We start from the raw sequence: 20,464 nt of genomic DNA on the forward strand, positions 1-20,464 counted from the left end.
GGGGTGAATGAAAGAAGAAAGGTACCCAATTATTCTGTCAGATAATAACACAGTGTCTGATGAGATGACAGATACCAAATTCAGAGGAAGGTCGCAATCGACCCCTTTTGACTTCCACTAAAAATACTGGTTCACTAAAAATTCGTGTTCGGAATAGTAACTGACATGACTGCCATAGCCCAGATCACATGATACACATTCACTCAGGTAACTGTGCTTTTGTAATTAAGACAGAAAACTGAGTGAGTAGAGTAACCCATGATTACAAAACAAGAGAGAAAGCTAACCAAGATTTGATTCTCAATACCTAGAACCTTTTAGCCAGAACTTTTCATTCCTCTGAACATTAGAAATGTTAATATGAATAACATATTATAGTTAATATTAAAGATATATTGATAAGATATCAATTTTAATATAAATGTTACTATTCCTTAGCTAATATTCTGTTTTCCTTAACTGAACTATTCAGGACAATAGAGCAAACACCTCAGATCTACACAATTTTAGGAAAAATGGGATTTTAACTTCTATAAAATAGAATAATTAAAATATTTTTCTACTTAAATAATATAAATAAACTTACATGGAAAATACCTACTAATAATCTCAGGTACCCTAAATATTTATAAATTAACTATCATAAAATGAATGTGCTTATTTATAACACACACAAATATGTTTCAAGATCTTTCACATGTATCATCTCTACAGATTGAAATGGCTTCAGAGTAAAATAGTGTAAATTCAAATTCCAGCTTGTCCACCGACCAGTTCCATGATCTTCAGCAATTTATTTAACCTCACTGTGCCCATCTTCCAAAGAATGTAGATGAGAACAAAACCTTCCTCAAAAGGTTATCAAAGAGATTAAATAATATATCACATAAAATAGTATCTCAGTGCCTGTTATACAGTAAGTAGTCATTAAATATTAATTATCAATTATGTTTATTACTGTGCACAGGAGAAACTGAGTCACAGAGCAGCCCAAGGATTTCTTTGAGGATTAGTCGAGGAAAGATATAATGGAAACTCAAACCTAGGACTTCTACATTTAGTCACATTTTCTTTCCCAAGCCTAGAAAAGGGAAGCACTGGTACCACCAGAGAGTTTGTTTAAAATTCAGCACCTGCATTTCCGTAATACTTAGTTGAATGCACATTGAACTGGAAGAGTCTTGGTCTCTGGAACTCTACAGTTTGCTTGCATATATAAGACAACCCCAGGGGCTTCTGAGCAAGAATGAGCTGTGCAAAATGCATGCACTCCCTCTTTACTAGTGAGAAACATAAAAAGGTCAAATATTTCTCCAGGGAGATCCAAGCCATTCTCTGGAGGACTATGGCTCCTCATATCTGAACACATTTTATAACACAGATGTCTAGTTCATATATGAACTTGACCTTTTAATTCTCCACCCAAGAGCTACCGATGGTGCCAATCACATCTTTTCACTGCCAAGGCCAAATTCATTCTGAAGTTCACTCTCATCAAGGTCAGTGCCAGAAGAGAGCAAGAGATCAATGATTCAGGACCTTCATTTAAGGAATGAGAGAACTGAGGCCCAGAAAGGGAAAAACATACATTCTAGTGATAACCTGATATGTATTACAATTATAGAACAAGAACCAACAATCTTGGCCTCTCTTTCTAGATGTCAATTGCTTTGCCACTGGCCATGAGTTTGGCCCAGTAGAATTCCTTAATGCTGCTTCCATCAAAGGCTGCTGCCATTGGCTAGCAGCTTTTACTTGTGAACTTTCACTATTTTCCTACCAACCTCATCCTCGATTCTAAAAGTCACATTCAAGGAAGTCACATAATTCTGTCTTAGGTCTGACTCACCCTTGGATGGTTCCAATTTACAAAATCAATCAAAGAGATTTTAATTAAGCAGATAAATAATGAGACATTTCTCAAATGATGGTGACTACAGAGGAGATCTAGAAGACCAAAGAAAAGAACTTACAGAGGACCTTATTGTAAGGAAGGCACAGACAATGTTAGATGTATTTTAGACTTTGGATTATGATTATCCTGGGTTCAAATGCCAGTCTCATGCTGTCTTGTTTGCATAATCTTAGCCAAGCTATTTAAGCTTTATTTTTCTTCTTATTCAACAGAGTTAGTATTATCCAAATGCATAGCTGCAATAAGAATCTACAATTTGTTTGTTTGGGGGCCACACCCAGCAATGCTCAAGGCTTACTCCTGGCTCACACTCAGCTATCACCCCTGGTGTGGTTTGGAGGACCATAATGGGATGCTGGGGATTGAATGTGGGTCAACCGTATTCAATGCAAGCACACTATCTGCTGTACTTTTGTTCTGGTTCTAATTTACACTTCTTATAGCAAAGTATGTAAAGCATTCTTCATGTCAGCTAATACACAAGCTCAACTAATGACAGAGCTTTTTCCACATGATCACCAAACATTAACACATAGGTGCTGTACAAACTCATAGCTACCCAAAGAATACAGTTACCTACACATTAATAACCTATGCCTGACCCTGTGTCACAGAAGGTAGTAGAGCTATTTCTCAGTCGAGTCCTGAAACTTTCACGGACAAGTATCTCCGTGGGCTCACAGCTGATGAATGGATGCCAAGTAAAGAACTGGAAAAATGGCATCGTGCCCAGTTGAGATGAAATGCAAAGAATTCCCGTCCCCTTTGCTTTTAGCCCTGGATGGGGCTGGATCACATTTGTAGGGTTTGGTTTTAAGGAGTCAAGGAGGGGGTGTGGGGTTTGAGGGTACTGTCTCTTCCAGTGTGAGAAGAATGCAAGCAACTCAAGCCACAGCCCAGGCTGAGGCACGCTGTGTGCTGAGACATCTCTGAGGGCAACAAGCATGTCTAAGATTCTGGGTTCAATCCCCAGCACTGGGCATATGTATATGTGCATATGTGTGTTCACACATGCATGCACACACACACACATATGCACACATGGATGAGGGGCTCCAGCTCTCATACCAAAGGAAAAAAAGATTTCTGTGATCTTGTCAGCAATATAGGGTGGTTCACACATAACAGAAGGCTGGAACCAGGAAGAAGAGGGGAATCAGAAATTGCCACTATTCTTCCCCCCAGAGGTTCCCTCTGCTGTTACGTGTAAGCCTGTCTCTGGGAATACCTTTCCAATAAGCTCAGTCCTGACTATTTTCCTGTCCCAAACTCCAGCCAGTGATGTTTCAGGATTTTGTATCCTCTGCAGTGTTAGGCCTCCTCTTTTGTGCCAGCTGTCATAAAACTGGAGTCTCTGGATCAGCCAATTTGATTTTTGCAGAATTTTCAGCCAAACATGGGCTGGAAGTTTATCTGCTACATCCACCAAGGAAAGGTGGCCTCATGCTCTTTTTAGCTAATGACCTTCTGTCCTGTTTGGAGTCGGCAGAGAGCACAGACTGGGTCATATCTAGTGGTGCCGGGGACCAGGTGGTTCCAGGGATCAAACCAGGGGCTGCAGCAAGCAAAACATTTTGTCAACTCCTTGAGCCATCTCCCCCACCTTCCAACACCCCCGGATGATATGAGAAATAATTGATAAACATCATTACTAGGTTGAAGGCCTACAGTTGGTGACTCAACTTACACATGCTGTTAATGCACTTTTGAAAACATGGTCATTGTGCTCTTGAAAACACATATTGGGTTGAGTCATATGCAGAGTTTTAGAATTCAAAATGTCTGCAAAATGTCTGCACTATGCGTTCTGTAGGACAGATGGGGAGAGGAGAGAGGAAGTTCTAGCTGAAGAACAGAGGCTCTCGTCTTCTGAGTCTCAGCTTCTCCCAGAGGGAACCTACAGCTTCGCGCTTTCATAATCGATGGGAGAGTGTGCTGATATTCTCCCAGCTGCTCCACCAGCCTGTCCCCACCTCCCTCTCCTCCTCCTTACTCCTCCACGCAGTAGCTCTTTCTCCTTGCTTGGTTTTCCCTACATCTTGTCCTCAGCAAGCCTCCTGTTTTCAGACTTCAAGCAAAGAACTCTCAAACAAGAAGCCAAGGGACAAAAGAAAATCAAGTCGGGGGCCAGAGTGACGAGTGACGATGCAGCAGGTAGGGCCTTGCACATGTCCGATGCAGGTTCGAAACCCGGTATCCCATTTGGTCCCCGAGCACTGCCAGGATTAATTCCTGAGTGCAGATCCAGGAGTAAACCCTGAGCATTGCCAGTTATGACTCAAAAAAAGAAAAAAATAAAAGTTCTTGAAGTCAACAGGCCAGCTCCCCAGTGGAGATCACGGAAATGCTTGCTACTGTAAACTCAAAGCGATCTTTTCCATTGTTTTCTCCCCTGCCTCATTCAGATGCATGCAATCAAACACACACACACACACACACACACACACACACACACACACACACACACACATACCCCACATACTGACACTGACAAGGTATAAAAATGAGAATATTTCAATTAAAATATTTGTTTCAAGGGGAAAAAAAAGATTTTTTTTTATAGGCCCAGAGCTCCTGAATCTAATTGACCACCAGCAAGAAAAATGATAAAGTGACTAGGGAAGGGTTTTAGTGGGCCTCCCAACACAAAGGAAAAGTTCACCCAGAATTCCTATTTGAAGGACAGAACATTTTGACTGGTGTGTATCTGAAAACAACAACAGAGCAGATAGAGACCATGTTGATAGGCTTCGGCAGTAAGAGGCTTCTGCTAATTCAAGTTGGGCAAATGGCCATCTGGGTCAGAGCCTTTGGAACCCATGTGTTAGAGGGAGCATCAGACTGGGGACAGGGATTTGTCACTAGCCGTATTATTTCAGGTAAGTTATTTCCTCTCTTTAGTTCCAGTTTCTTCTCTTGAATAAGTATTAAGACTAATACTCCATGTTGTCCCCTGGTTAGGAATATGAGGGGGAAATTTGAGAGACAGCAGAACTAGAAGGAAATGAAGTCTACCCAGGTAGCTTCCAGAATTAGACACGGGAAGGAGAGCTATCATGTCACAGGACTCCCGTGAATCCAGGGAAATTTAGTTCGAATTCTCACACAAGAAACTAAAGTTCTCGGAGGCTGAAGCGACTCTACTAAATTCACATCCTCAATCAGGCGGCAATGAAAGTGGGTAGTAATCAAGGTGGAAATAGGATTCACCAGGCAACATGGAACTTGAAGGCTGCATATGTGCCTCAGGTGATCCAGTACAGTCCTTGTATGTGAGGCCCTGAGTCCCGGATGCTCCACACCCCGTGCACCTCCAGATAAGCCCCACAACAATGTTAAAAAAAAAAAAAGAAACAAAATGAAAGACACAACTTGACCCAAGGCTATAGACACTAGGAAGAGCAGCTTCAAACTGGAGTTTCCTGAGAAAACATTTTCTGGCAGCCCCTTGGGCTCTTTTACTTCATTTTCAATTTATCCTTCATATTGCTGCATCAGAATCCCATCTCACAGAAATTTTAAAGGTGTTGGGAGACAAGGGAGAAAGCATTTTCATATTGAAGTATGTTCACTGGCAGGAAGGAAGTGACACACCAGTCCAGCAGAGGTATTTATTGTGTCAGTACTTGCCAAACGGGGCAGGGAACCAGGTCAGATGGGCAGGACTGCCAGGCCCCAGCCCTTCACAGCCGCCTTCCACACCAAAGTCAATGAGCGTGTGGTAATATAAATTTAGCCTTGGAATTTCTGAAGAGCTAACCAGCAGGTGAATGTACATATTCTAAGGCCTTTCTGGATGTCAAAGAAAGTGCCAAATCTCTGCACTAGAAGGAATGAAAGAAGGCTTCTTGCATGCAAAGTGGGGAACAGAAGAGAAATCTGAAGACAGAAGTCCAGAAATGTGTGGATTCCTATCTGGATTTTGAAGCTTTCTACATGTGACCTGTCAGATGCAAAACAAAATAAAACAAAACCAAAGGAAACCAGGAGGCCTTCTTACAGGGTGCCTGAGCCCCTGCTGGGCCTAATGACTTTCATTATATCAAAACCCAGTGACTCTCAGGGCTGTGGAAAATGTAACAGCCCAGGATAATTTATTTTATTCTGTTCACTTAAGCACCAGGGTGGAAAGTTTCTTTGAGTAGCAATGGATTCGGTTGTTACAGGAAAAGAAGATAGTACTTCTTTTTGTTTTACTATTACAACAGTGATAGCTAATATTTATTAGGCATTTACTACATGGCTAGCACGGTATTAAGTGTTTTTCCTGTCATGTCATTTAATTGTTACACTTACTATAGGATTATATTTTCCATTTTTCTCCCAATTTTTCAGATAGAAATCAACACTCAGATCACTGGAAGTATTGTTTGCCCTTTCTGACATCAGAATCTGAAGCTTTACACCTTAACCTCTAAGTTCTCTTCTTATTCCTTAAGCTTCCATGAAAGCACCTCCTCCTGCCTATATTTTCTATTTTTTCACCTTTAGATAGTTTGGGTGAACCTTTACAAACTTGCTATTTCAAACAATGCTGTTTTACACATTCTGGCTGACCTACGACTATTTACAGGCTGCAATGCCTGATGGAACCAACATGTTTTAATTTGCACCGTGGAAAAAAAAATCCCAAGGGGAAAGACCATTTGATGGAAAGGCAAAACCTTTACAAGCACTCAAGGAGACATTAAAATCCAAATTTCCAAAATATGGTAATTCTGTCAAAGTTGTGACTTACTCTGGAGCCCAGGGGGACACTCATCCCGATCCATCTGTGAAAACTATCAGCAGCCAGTAAGCCTTCTGGGCAGCAGCATCACAGCAGCCAATTCGGCCTCCAGCAAGGAGGCCAGGCTGCCTCAGCTCCTTTAAGTCTTACTGAGATGGTTTAAAACACTCCATGGGAAGAGAGTTTCAAGCAAAGCAAATTGTGAACTTACATACTTCAGACTTGCCCCATGGCCAACCATGCCTTTTTATTCTGGGCATAGTGAATATTACATATATATATATATATATATATATATATATATATATCCCTCCCCTGACTGTGGTCATATTTGCACTGAGTGGCAGCAGACACCCTCACTGGGGAAATCAGTTACATGCCTAAATTAGACAACAGCCCTGCTTGGTCTAGAGGATGGCATCGCATCTGGTACGGATCACCTACCCTGGTGTGATTTGGCCCAGCCGGCATTATTTATGGTTTTTGAGCATCCCATTGGATCCCAGCATGGGCCAAATCCACATAACAAAGAATAATGGGATTAAAAACCTGTATTTCATGGAAAGACCTCCCTAGATGATTTGTAATGCTATGACTGGTTTTGGGGAAACCAAGAGAGGGGCGAAGTCTGACTATTCCTCTAAGAAACCCAAGGTAGAGAAAACACGGAGTCGCGGGTTTCGGCAGGGCTGAGCGCCCCTATCCTGGAGCCCTGTCACCATTTCTAATCTGTAAACTCTGGCTAAAATTAAACCGCCACACACTGAACGCCATTTCTATACCTGTCTCAGTTAAATTCTTGTTTCTCAGAGCCCCTAAGGGCTTATGCCACCCTGCCCAGGGCTTGCTCTTTACGCCGAGAATTCTCATTCTGATCTCAGGAGAGTTGTACTTCCCCTAGAAAAATACTGTTTCTAAAGCACTGCCACTGAACTGTTTCTTCAGGATCCTCCATAGGCTCCTGTAGATCACTTTGCAAACGAGCTACCTAACAAGCACCAAAACGCCAAAAGGTTCTGCCAGAGCCACTCACATGCCATCTGGCCAAGAGACGCAGTCCTAATGTCCAGCCAGGATGCTAAAGCTTTCACACTCTCCCTCGGGGGGGAAAATACTGTTGCTCAATTGGTGACTGAGAACACACTGCTCACTTACCTCCGGGGAGGATGAAATGCCCAGGCTCCGCGGAGGAAGCTTCCTTCCACCAGACCTTCCGAGCTTGTCAGTTGCCCGGCTCCACTTTCTCCCCGACTCGGGCTTCTAAGAACGCGAGCAGGACGGTGGGCAAGCACAGCATCTTCTCGGAACCCCGCTCAGAACCTGGACCTGAGCGAAGCCAGAGGCAGGCTCCAGCCTGCTCCGCGTTCACGCACCGAAACAGCACTGCTGGACCGAGCCCCTGCTGGGGAATCCACCGAGCCGGGGGAAAGTCAGACTTCTGCCCTGCCTTTGGATCCGCTCGCCTTGGCCAGAACCCCCAGTTCCGAACTCCCCGGCTTTCACCACCCTCAGAAGGAAGTCACGGACCCCTAGCTTCAGCGTCACAAACTACTGCTGCGCCAGACCCGCGGCGAATAGGCAGCGAGTCGCAGAGCCCGAGACACTGAAGCAGGAAATGTGCAGCTCAGCCAAAAAAAATAATAATAACTGTCGGCGGAGCTGCTGGAGGTGCGGGTGAAGCCGCTGTTGCAGTGCTCGCATCCTCCGCATGCTAATGAGGCTGTGACGTCAGCAAGGCAGACGCGGCATCTGGACGTTCAGTCCCCTCTGCCCAGCGCGGAGATTTATTTACATGTAAATTAGCCTCGGTTTCCCAATCAATAATCCCCTCGGCAGGGAGAGAGGAAGAAAAACCACTGCTGGATGCGAAGGCCCCAGCCCTGCAACCTCCAAAGGAGTACAAAAATATCACATGTAAGAAAAGCAGCTTTAAAGCTACACGTCTATTTTTCTCTTTAAAGGTGGTGCTGGTAAGAGCCTGGAAATCAGATTTTGGAACAGTTATCAACCTGAGCGCCTGTTTCAGATTATATGCGGCACCAACTCAAGGAGTGGAAGCAGCGCTTCCGCCCCCACCCCACCCCCGCCTCCCAAAGACTGTGTTGAGCCTTTAAAAGCCTCTACTTTCTTTTTCCGTTTTCCCCCCTCCTCTTTCTCCAACTTTCATTTTTGGCTTATTTGCTGACTTTGAGACTCTGCCTGCCATCCTTGAATTTTTGTGCATCCCCCAAATAAAATACAACAGATCGCCCGCCTCCTGTGCTGGAGAGATGTATGAGTCACCCCCTCTTTTGACCAGTACCCTGACTCCAGGGAGCGCTGAGGTGACAAAACCTGAGCATCTTCTGATGTTTTGCTCAGCTGCTTCAGTCTCTCCAGTGTACAATCAGGAAACTAAGACACTTGAAGCGGAGATGGCGTTTTCCAGCTCTCAGGATTTTGGCAAGAATGTAGCAGAATCTACATTCCTGGCCTGTATACTGCAGCTTTGTTAAATAAGTTTGGGTCCCAATCTCTCTGTTTTTGCACCAACAAAAGGCTCCTGTGTCAATGATCACAATTAACCCTAGAATTGGGGAGGCCTGGGTTTGAATCCAGACTTTGCTTCCTGATAGTTATGTGGCCTGGGCCAGTCTTAACTTTGGGGGGTCTTCTGATTTTTCATCCCTACCATGTTTTCATTCCATCAGAATTTTCTGAGTCCCTACTCTGAGCCATGAGATGTTCTGAGGAGATGAGGTGCCAGTCCTGTGTATGAAAGTGAAAATATGGAATGGGACTCTGGTGAGAATCGGCACAGGTCACCAGTAAATAAGCTATTTCTGATATTTTGGATTAAGTAATAATTTGCTGTGGGTTTTCTGTCCATTCGAATGAGCATTGTTTCTATCCTCCTCTTCACTATTTATTTTATTAATTTATTCTTTGTAAGTTATCACACTCAGCAGAGCTTAGGGCTTACTCCTGGTTCTGTGCTCAGGATCACTCCTGACAATGTTCAGAGGTCTCTATGTGGTGCTGAGGCTCAAACCTAGGTTGGCTGCATGCAAGGCAAACACCTTACCCACCTTGCCCTGTAATATCTCTCTAGCCCTAATTCACTTTATGATTTAAAATCAACTGTTCTTTCGAAGCTGCCTGTGAAATATTCTGCACCAAAATGTCAACTCAATAGCTGTGATAAGAAAGCACTGAGGTGCCTTAGGCGGGGGCGAGGAGGGCTGGGAGGCTGGGGGAGAATGTTCCACCATGCACAGAAGCATCCCTGAGGACAAAGCAGCGATCACAGCTCCTTGCCCACACTCCCTGCCTGAAGAACCCGCTTTGATGGGCTCTGCCCTTCCAGCTGGAGTTCCTGAAGCTTCAAATGAATTTCTTTGTTAAATGTAGGAAAGTTAAATTATGTCTTTTGTTATATGTAATTGTATTAATAATGCTTAATAACTTCTTTCAGAATGCTTCTCTCTGGTTCACGGAAGACCTTTCATGGTGAAAATCATGGGACCTAGAATAACTTTTCACTAATAGAAATGGAAAACAACTGAATGAGTAATTCTTCACTCGGGTCTCTATCACGTACAACTCATTGCATAAAGTTTGGAAAAGATGGTTTCCCCTAATTCCAATATCTTTCTAGCAGTAGATTACCAAAATTAGAGCCATGGATGGCTAAGAAGAAACAGTGACATCTTTCTCCAGTATGGTGATGGATAACCTTTTGTGACCTCAATTTTCTCTTCTCACTTTTGTTTAGGGGCCACACTGGCTGTGCTTAGAGTTTACTCCTGGCTTTGTGGTCAGGGATCACTCCTGATGAAACTTCGGGGACCATATGTGGTGCTAGTGATTGAAGTAGGGTCAGCCCTGCACAAGGTAAATATCTTAACCACTGTACTATCTCTCTGGCTCCTACAGTTTCCTCTTCTCAAGTTGGACCCACTGCTCTGATGTATTCACTATCAGCATGATAATTATAAAGGGAAATTAACAAATGATTGACAGTGAAGCAATCAGGAGAAAAGTTGGGATATACAGGATAACCTGTCAGCATCTGTATTGCAACATGTAATGCCTAAAATAAGAGAGAGAAAGAGAAACAGAGAAGAGAGGTGCCTGCCATAGAGGCAGGCGGGGTGTGAAGTTGTTTGGGGGCTAGTGGGAAGGAAACTGAGGACATTGGTGCTGGGAAATTAGACTGTTGGAGGGGTGGGTTTTGGAACATTATATGACTGAAACCCAATGATGAACAGCTTTGTGGTAGTTCAATAAAAGAAAAATTTTAATTAAAAAACAAAGAAAGAGAAAATCTGGCACATAAAAAGTGAAGGAGATTAATCTTCCCTGGAGTAGACTGAATTTCATAGAAGTGAAAAGATAACTTGTGATGTAGGATGAGTTGCCTAGGGTAAGATCTTGCTTCTGACACTTGTGAATACTATGATTTGGGCTTTGAGGTACTCATATTTAATAAGAAGGACAATAATAGTACCTATCATTTTCTGTTTGTTTGATTGGTTTTGGTTTGGGTACTCAGAGACTGAGTTTGGGTACTCAGTGCTTGAAGGTTATTCCTGGTGGAGTCTGGGTATCACGCAGTGAGACTGAAACCAGTGTGTGTGCCACGTGCAAAACATGTGCTCCAGCCCTTGAAGCTCTCTCCCTGGCCAAACAGTAGGACTGGTTGGAGGATCAAATGATCTTCACGGTGGGGTACTGGCCCTAAGCCTTCGAGAAAGCAAGCAGTTAATGGTAGCTACTGGGAGATGATGCCATCATTATTAATTTTTGGCACAAATTAACTAATGGAATAGACAAATGTCAAAGGTGGGCCTGAAGTGGAAAAATGGTAGGCCACAAAATCATCCACATTGAGGTTACAGCTCAAAGTGTCACCAGTGGACCTTGAGAGCTGGTTTGTAGTGCTAGCAGGGGAATGTAGCTACTCTATGCCCTCTACCAAGGTATAGGCTGTCGGTCTCTATGCGGAGAAGGCCTTCCTCTTAGACTGAGCATGCAGGTTAGGGAGGGATGCACATGGAGCAATGAAGGACGAAGGGGACACCCACAAAGCCCGTAGTTCAGCCAAATCAACCCTGGTGATCAATGGGGTGGCAGCAGGTCTCATCTAGTACAGCAGGTAGGGTGTTTGCCTTGCATACAAGCCCACCCAGCGTCAATACCCTGTATCCCCTATGGTCTCCCAAGCACCGACAGCTGTAACTCCTGAGTGTAGAACCAGGAGTGACCCCTGAGTATCGTCGGGTATGACACAAAAAGAAAAAAAAAAAGACCCACCAACTGTGAATGAGAAATTGACATGTTGTTTCTACAAAAATAAACACTTTTCAATTGTTATGAAACTAGGGAAGAAGTAGTAAAATTTATCAGTAGACACCAGGTCATCATATACCCCTGCAATTGCACAACAGGCCAAGATAGCCTTGTATCTAGAAGTATGGATGCTTCTTCCATTCATTTATGCATCCATCCATTTATTAAATTCTTTCATTCACTTTAATTTCCTAGTCACAGGACTATACCTGAGGGACATCATGTGAACAGGATGCTTGTCTTGCCTTATAAAGCTGAAAAGGGAAAGGGGAAGACAAGCAAGGAGTTGGGTAAAATGTGATGTGTAATGTATAGGGTGGGTACACACCTCTTGAAGGTCTATTTGTAGTTAGGAAAGCCAAGAGTACAAAACCAAGTTACTGAAGTGAGTACAGTCTGGCGACAACTAAGCTGGAGATTTTTGCATTATCCTGGAACAAATGATTGGAATAACAAAACCTGGAGATCAACAATTCCTTGAGATCATTCCCTTCGTTCTGGAAACCATTCATTTTATCTAGGGTTTTGGGAAACTATAGCATTAATGCAACTTTTCCCCAACTTTCTGAAAGTAGATTTCCAATATGGAATGATCTGGGAGGTTATTTTGGGGTCTAAGAATGTAGCACTGTTTCCCGTTGTTCATTGATCTGCTCTAGCGGGCACCAGTAACATCTCCATTGTGAGACTTGTTGTTACTGTTTTTGGCATGTCGAATACACCACGGGTAGCTTGACAGGCTCTGCCATGTGGGCAGGATACTCGGTATCTTACCGAGCTCTCTGAGAGGGACGAAGGAATTGAACCCGGGTCAACCACATGCAAGGCAAACCCCCTACCCACTGTGCTATCGCTTTTTAATTTATATGGAAATTTTTTTAAGCATTGTAACACTATTCAAATAATCTACAAATTATACCAAAGGATATGATTTTACTTTTATATAATGAAAGAAACCTATATAGACAAAGTGAGGCAACAACTACTTTAGAAATTTCAGAAGCCTGGTAACTCAAGAGAAATCAAACAATCCTGATAACTCATTTTTATAAAAACAGTAAAATTTCATATTCATTCCATATTTATGATGGTAAACTCTATGGGAAGGGGAAGAACAGGCATACCTGTACCGCAGTCTAGTAATATGCTTTCCAGGAAACAAAGCCACCATGACGGACCTCCAAAACTTTCTACTTAAGACAAAAGGTATTTCAGAACTGAAGAGACAATATTGTGTGTAAGGTGCTTGCCTTGCACATCTCCAATGTCAGTTTAATCCCCAGCACTCTGTATGAGCCATCAGGATTTAACTACTAAATTATGTGTAGTAGTTAAAGGAGAGACAAGAAAGACAAGATTGATTATGACTCAGATCATCAGAAATCAGAGGTGTAATGGAGTCAGGCTAAAGGTAGAAATTTTTTTTGAAATTAAAAAAAAAAGTCCCATTTTGGGCCAAAGAGCAGTCTACAGGTTATACAGTTGCCTGGTACATGGCCAATCCTAACTCCAGCCTGGTACCACATTGTTCCCCTGGCACTGCCAGAAGCAACCCCCGACGCCCATCCCCAGGTATCAGAGACAGAAATCTAAAAGCCCCTAAAAACTGTTAAGTGTGGCCCAAACATCTCCTAATTCTGAAACTATTTTATTTTCTTATTTATTGGGTTTAAGGGCATGCCCAGCAGTGCTCAGTAGCCATTTCTGGCTCTGTGCTCAGCGGTGACCTGGTAGTACCCAGGGGACCATATGCAGTGCCAGGTTTTGACCAGAGTCAACTGTCTATAAGGCAAATACCACAAACCATACACTAACCTCCCCAGTCCCTAAAAAGGCATTTAATAGCGGGGGAAGGTCTTACTTATTTTGATGCACCATTCAAAGGCCATAAACAAAAAGACTGCTAAAGTTGCCACAGTCAAATGGTCAAATTTTAGCTGCTTGAGATTGTGTTGCAGAGATAAGGAAGAGCAGAAATGTGAGGAAAGTATTATCACAAATGCAGAATTAAGAGACCCATCCACATGAGCGCCAGACAGCAGAGCAGCACGGACTTGACACTGGCAGGGAGTGACAAAGAAGGCTTCGCACATGCTGGAAAATCAAATCATCTTTCCATTCTAACCAGCATTAGTCAAATCTTGTCAGAAGATTATAGGAAAGCCCGAACGATTCCTGGCTTATTAGCTTATAGAGGAGAAGGGTAAGTGACAAGGACCAGGGTACTAGATGGAGGACTTTAATGAGGGTAGTAAAAATGAACAATTATCAATCTGCATTTCCATCAGTGTAAAATGAGATAGAATGGCCTTTAAAAGAACAAAAAAGAGATTTCATCCGGACTCTTGAATACTGATATGGAAAGTAATGGCAAGAACAGCTTAGAGTATCTGGTTTGAGAAGCATTTTAAAGAGATTAAGACAGCCCCGGTCTTCAGGTTTAGATTAGTATGTTATGGCCCTGCCACTGTGAAATCTTAATTACAGAAAGATATATTAGCAAAGCTTCAAGCCAACCATAATAAGACCATTTATTACTTTGGGGGGAAGGGGATATATGTTTTTTTTGGTTTGGGGGCCACATCCAGTGATGCTAATGTGTTACTCCTGGCTCCCCACTCAGGAATTACAACTGGTAGGCTTGGGGGGCCATAATGGGATGCTAAGTATTGAACCTGGGTTGGCCATGTGCAAGGTAAATGCCCTACCTGCTGTACTATCACTTCAGCCCCTAATTTTTTTTAAAGTATGCTCGGAGAGCGAGACAAGCTACTGAGAGTACCCCACCCCCATGGCAGAGCCTGGCAAGCTACCCATGTTGTTTTTACTGTTTTCAATATGCCAAAAACGGTAACAACAACAGGTCTCACAATGGAGACGTTACTGGTGCCTGCTTGAGCAATACATAGGCCCACTCACAAACATATCTATAACTTTATACTGTATATTGTATATAAATATACCCTAAATATATCATTTATGCATTATATTATATGTAATGCATTATATTAAATATTATGGTATATGTTATATAATACACATTATACCTATATAAAATTTTAAGTATGTTGTTTTTATTTCGTTTTTTAAATTTTCATGTGAATTATATGTTTAAAAAAATCTACTCAAGAGTTTTTTTTTTGACATTTAGCTTTTAAACTTCAATAGTTTTATTTTTAGTTGGAGAGAGGAGGCTGACAAAGGTTTGCTGTTTTATTGGGATAGGCTCAAACTATGATGCACTAACAATTAAAGTAGATGTTAGAAGTTTCATATAAGAAAGATGGAAGGAAGGAAAGAAGGAAGAAAGGGAGGGATGTAGAAGGAAGGAAGGAAGGAAGGAAGGAAGGAAGGAAGGAAGGAAGGAAGGAAGGAAGGAAGGAAGGAAGGAAGGAAGGAAGGCAGGCAGGAAGGAAGGCTGGTTGGTTAATTTTTCACTCATAGAAACTTGGCTGCAGGGCCAGAGGTTCCCAAGGCAACTCCATTCCAAGCAGTGACTCAGGGATCCAGTCAACTTCCTTTCAACATAACTGTAATTTCAACACATAATTTCCAGACTAAAGTAGCAGAAGATGAGAGCTGGTAATACTTTTGGCTGCTCTAACCTCAAGGTAAATGGCATCACTTCTTTTGGTCAAACTAGTCCTTAGACTTCACCCAGCTACAAGAGAGCTAGGAAATGTGTGCCTATGAAGATTACAAAGACCAGATCATGGAGAACTCTGGTAATGCCTAACACAGCTCTCAATTTTTATTTAGATCATTTTCTTTTATTAAAAAGAAAACACTACTACAATCATTTTATTAATGCATTTACAATATCTTAAAGAAATGAATCTTTAGCTTTAAAAGAATTAAAATATCCCTAAGTAAAATACTGGAGATCAATGTTGCCATCTGTTTTGCTTCAAAAGGTAGAACACAAAGAAAATCTTCTAAATTCTGTTTTTGCTACTGGACCATACCCAGCAGTGCTCAGGTCTTACTCTTAATTCTGTGCTCAGAGGGGATTCTTGGCAGTGTCAGAGAGACCATATGAGGTGTGGGATGGAACCTGGGTTGGCAGCCTACCAACATTAAAGCAACTATGTAAACTCCTGGACTATTTCTATGGCCCTAGATTTTTAAATTTAATTTCTAAACCACAACATCCAATCCACATTCCATGCAGAAAATTAATGAAGTTTGTCTGAAGGCCCAATAATTCAAGTCAAAGTGAATAAGGCAACTATAAAAGGTAGAGCTGCCTTACAAAAAAAATACTTATGGGTCAGGGAGATAGCTCAAGTGATATAGCATATGCCTCATGTGGGTAAAGTCCTGAGTTCAATCCCAGGCATTCACTGCCTACCTTCTGAGTACTAACAGGGGGAATCCTGGTGGCTCCTGAGCTTGGCCAGGAGTGGTCCTGACCCTAGGCATTATTGGGTGTGGGCACTATTTTAAAAATGATCAAAAGACATGTCCCTCAATAGTTTCTAACCACTTTGTAAACTCAGACTGATAACAATCTTCCTCTCACAAGAGTAGCACATTGTCACTGAGAGAATGTCACAGAAGAATTTGAAATGAAGACTAAGTACAGCGAGTGTCTGGGGAATGACACTTGCTCTCTCTAAGGCTTCCCCCAACTACAAACTAGAGACATCTCTCTACAAAAAGATGGGCAAGGCTAGGGTGAGTTCAAGTAAATAAAATACTGACAGAATATGTTGTAGCTTTAATATTATTCTCTTCCAATTTTCTTCCAATATATATACCCACTTTTCAGAGATGGATCAGTAAGGAGGGTCACAAACAAATGATAAATTTTCATTTGTTTGTTTGTGGGCCATGCCCAGAAGTACTCAGGGTTTACTCCTGGACCATATAGGGTACTGGGGATTGAACTCAGGTTGGCTGTGTGTGTGTGCAAGGCAAGAGCCCTACCCACTGTAATACTGCTCTGGTCTGATAATTTTTTTTAATGGCAAATATAAGAATGACCTCCCTCCACCCAGCACCTCTTTCATCTTGTCCATTCCTATACAATTCCATACCATAAACGCTTCTGGGGCCATAGACTCATTTCTTTTTCTTTCTTTCTTTTTTTTATTTAATTGAATCACCATGAGATACACAATTACAAAGCTTTCATGATTGGGTTTCAGTCATACAATGTTCTAACACCAAAGACTCATTTCTTGTGAAAAAAGAATCTGGCCCAATTTAAATTCATAAAAGAGACCTTCCTTCTTTGGCTCTTTCTCCTCATTTTAGGAATATGACACAATTCATACATTCTAATTATTCTTGATTCCAATAATCTGATGCGTAACATTTTAACACAGCCTTTTATCCTTTTTTAATTACATTAATTAAAAAGAAAAATATGGACAAGCTAGCGTGGGCAAAACAAAATGAAAGACTGCTGAAGCTTTTGCTCCACTACTGCCCCCAAAATAGGATTAAAAATTGCATCCATGATTTAAACATGCTTACCAGTGCAGAGCTCCTTGAAAATATTGTTAAACTGACATGACGTGCCAGCAAATATTACTTATTTCAGACAAAGAAAGCTGCACTTATTACAGTGCCTCCTTGTAACTACTAATTTTCATTAGACAGCTGAGTAGAAAACAGAATTTTCTCTATAGAAAGGACCAAGAGAACAAGTGAGAATTGCCCGGGGAAGATTTCGTTTTCTAGCACTTCTTAAAGGCAGGCACTCGAGCTTCTCGATGCTTCTCTTGAGAGACAACACTAGCAAAATGGAAGAGGGGGAAAGACGAGAAAACTCTGCCTCATAAAATAGCAAGCTGGCAGCAGAGCCCTGTCTGGGGAAAATTACCCTGGAAGACAAAATGCTACAGATGTACAAACTGACATATTTTTATTTTTCTCAAGGAATGGGAAGGGCTGATGGGCCAGGTGTTTTTACAAACTTTATCTCATTTAGTCTTTACCCTCTTCCCAAACTCTAGATTTTATTATCCTCTGTGTTATAGCTGAGGGCAGGAAAGAGGATAAAATAAGGACTCAAGGGGGCTGGATCCATAGCACAGAGGGTAAGGCATTTGCCTTACACGAGGCCGACCCGGGTTCGATTCCCAGCATCCCATATGGTCCCCAGCACCGCCAGGAGTAATTCCTGAGTGCATGAGCCAGGAGTAACCCCTGTGCAAGGCCAGGTGTGACTCAAAAATAAAACAGAAGGCATAAAAAAAATAAAATAACGACTCAAGTATCCAAAGGTGAAATTTGGTCCTGGATCTGATGACAAAAGCCACATTCTGCCTCTAACTCAAGGTTCTCAGACATCTGCTCAAACACCAGGTCTATCCCAATCCAGAAGCAACGTGTGAGAAGTGTTTTATGAAGAACAGAGATACAAAGGGTTCACTGTGTTAGATGAATTTCTTTATCCAAAACATGCAGAATTGGAATTTGAGAGATAGTACAGCAGGTTGGGTGGTTACCTTGAACTGACCCGGGTTTGATCCCTCCTGGACCTCCCAGACAGGTCCCCCAGAGCCTGTCAAAAGTGTTTCCTGAATTCAGAGCCAGGAGTAATCTCTGAGCACTCCTGGGTGTGGTCCCCAAACAAAGCAAAAAAAAAAAAAAGAAAGAAAGAAAGAAAAGAAAAGACCCTCGATGCTTTCTTAAATAGCATTCTTGCCTTTTCAATACTTGCTCAGTTTCAGAGTTCAGCATCCTGGGTGAGCAGTTAGGATCCACCCCGTTAATGTTAATGGCAACTTGATTAACATTTCTCCCTTTGAACTAGACTTCCTGAAGGCAATGTCCATCTTTTATGGCTCCGCGTTGTATTCCCAGCATCTAGCAAAGTGCCTGGTGACCTGACACCTAATAAATACTTGTGCAATGAATGAAAAGTTTTGCAATTATTTGTTTTTAATCTAAAAATTAAAGGGAACACAGGTTTATTCCTGGAGTTATTTTCTGCTCATGTGCATATATATCAGGATTTGGGAGTGGGAAAGGAGGGAGTTAACCTCTTTGTAAGATTCTTTGTCTAGCTTAAACTGATACATTCTTCTGATTCCCCTCCATCTCTAGGCTTGTTCTTCCCTGTATCTTGCACGGGTTTATCCTCCTCTTCCTGACAGCTCAATACTGAAGCATCCCAGTACTCAGTCCTGGGATGTCTATTCTCTTCTATGTACATTTATGCCTTTCATCTGGGTTATAGTCTTAAATAATACCTCAAGGCTGAGGACTCAGAGCCAGGCGTTTTTGAAGAGCAGGGGTGCAGGCCCTCCCAAGCAGAGCTTAGGAGAGCCCACCTGTGATTCTCGGCCAACTGGGCCAACTGCTCAGTGCGTGGGATGGCGACTATGGTTGCCTGGATCCTCTCACTGTGGGCCTCCCTGCACCTGGCAATGCTCCGGAGACCAGGTTATGCTGGGACCAACCTAGACTTGGCTGCATGCCAGGCAAGCGCCTTAACCCCTGCTCTATCTCTCTGACCTCCTGAGTTCGACTTTTTCCGTAAACTCACACAACTTTCGTGGCTCTAGTTATGTGCATCTAATTTACATTTGGATGTTTAAAAGGCTTTTGAAATTAAGGAAGTTTGGATCACAGTTCTTCACACCCCCCAGAAATCTGCTCCATTGCCAGTATTCACCATCTCAGTTAAAAGCAACCCCATCTTTCCACTTGTTAAGAACAAACACCCATGAGTCATTCTTTCTTCCTCTTGCTTCTGACATTGAATGTGGAGTTGGCCAACCACATCCCCTGGGTCAAATCTGGTCTGCTTCGTGTTTTTGCAAATATAGTTTTACTGGCACACCACCATGCCCCTTCGTTTCTATAGTCCATGGCCTGGTTTCTTTCAGAAATTTGTAACTGCAACAGAGACTGTGTGACCTGCAAAGTCACAATTGCAGGCTGTTCTCAAGTCACAGTGGGGGCTGCCTCCCAATGGACCCTTCAGACATTAAAAATATTGAGTAAAAAATATTGGCAACACAGTATTAACCATTTACTGCTCATCATTTACTCTGGCCATGGTAACTACTGGTAAGACTGCTGCTGGCAATCTAGCATCATAGAAGAGCACTAGACTGCATTGTCACTAGTTCAGGGAAAAAAACAAATCAGCATCCAATATTCAAAGTACACTTTCAATGGACTGTATAGAGGTTCCTTATCATTGTGAGGCAAAAAAGTTCTAAGTGGAGTCTGGGAGATGACTGAGTGACTCAAGCACTCGCCTCGCAAGCATGAGGTTCTGAGTTTGGTCCTCACTGCTACCTCCATATGGAAAGCATTATCTTGGCAGCTCTGCTGTTTGTACCCCAAAGCTCTGCTATCTGAGCTCCTGACAACACCATTTCTGACTTTTCCTCAGCCAGGTGTGTGCAAACACTGCAACAAAAGTGAGTGTTCCTTGGGTACTGGAACTGAAATGATGTGTGAGCACTGCACCAGGAGTGCAGGCCCTGTGTGCCGTGTCTGTGAGACTGCAGCAACTTCTGATG

At 42.5% G+C, this 20,464-nt stretch overlaps 1 protein-coding gene across 2 annotated transcripts in view; it reads right to left on the reverse strand.

Annotated features, from left to right (window-relative positions):
• Window positions 1-20,464, reverse strand: part of PRICKLE2 (prickle planar cell polarity protein 2) — a 188,548-nt gene that overhangs the window by 126,041 nt on the left and 42,043 nt on the right. The window contains exon 1 of one of the 2 annotated variants that reach the window (XM_055134350.1): window positions 7,800-8,351. The exons of the other annotated variant lie outside the window; for it this stretch is intronic. The gene's annotated coding sequence lies outside the window, so the exon portion shown is untranslated. Of the gene's footprint in view, window positions 1-7,799; window positions 8,352-20,464 lie in introns of those variants that run through there. 2 annotated transcript variants of the gene reach the window in all.

This window comes from Sorex araneus, chromosome 4 (genome assembly GCF_027595985.1).
Source record: "Sorex araneus isolate mSorAra2 chromosome 4, mSorAra2.pri, whole genome shotgun sequence".
NCBI lineage: Eukaryota > Metazoa > Chordata > Mammalia > Eulipotyphla > Soricidae > Sorex > Sorex araneus.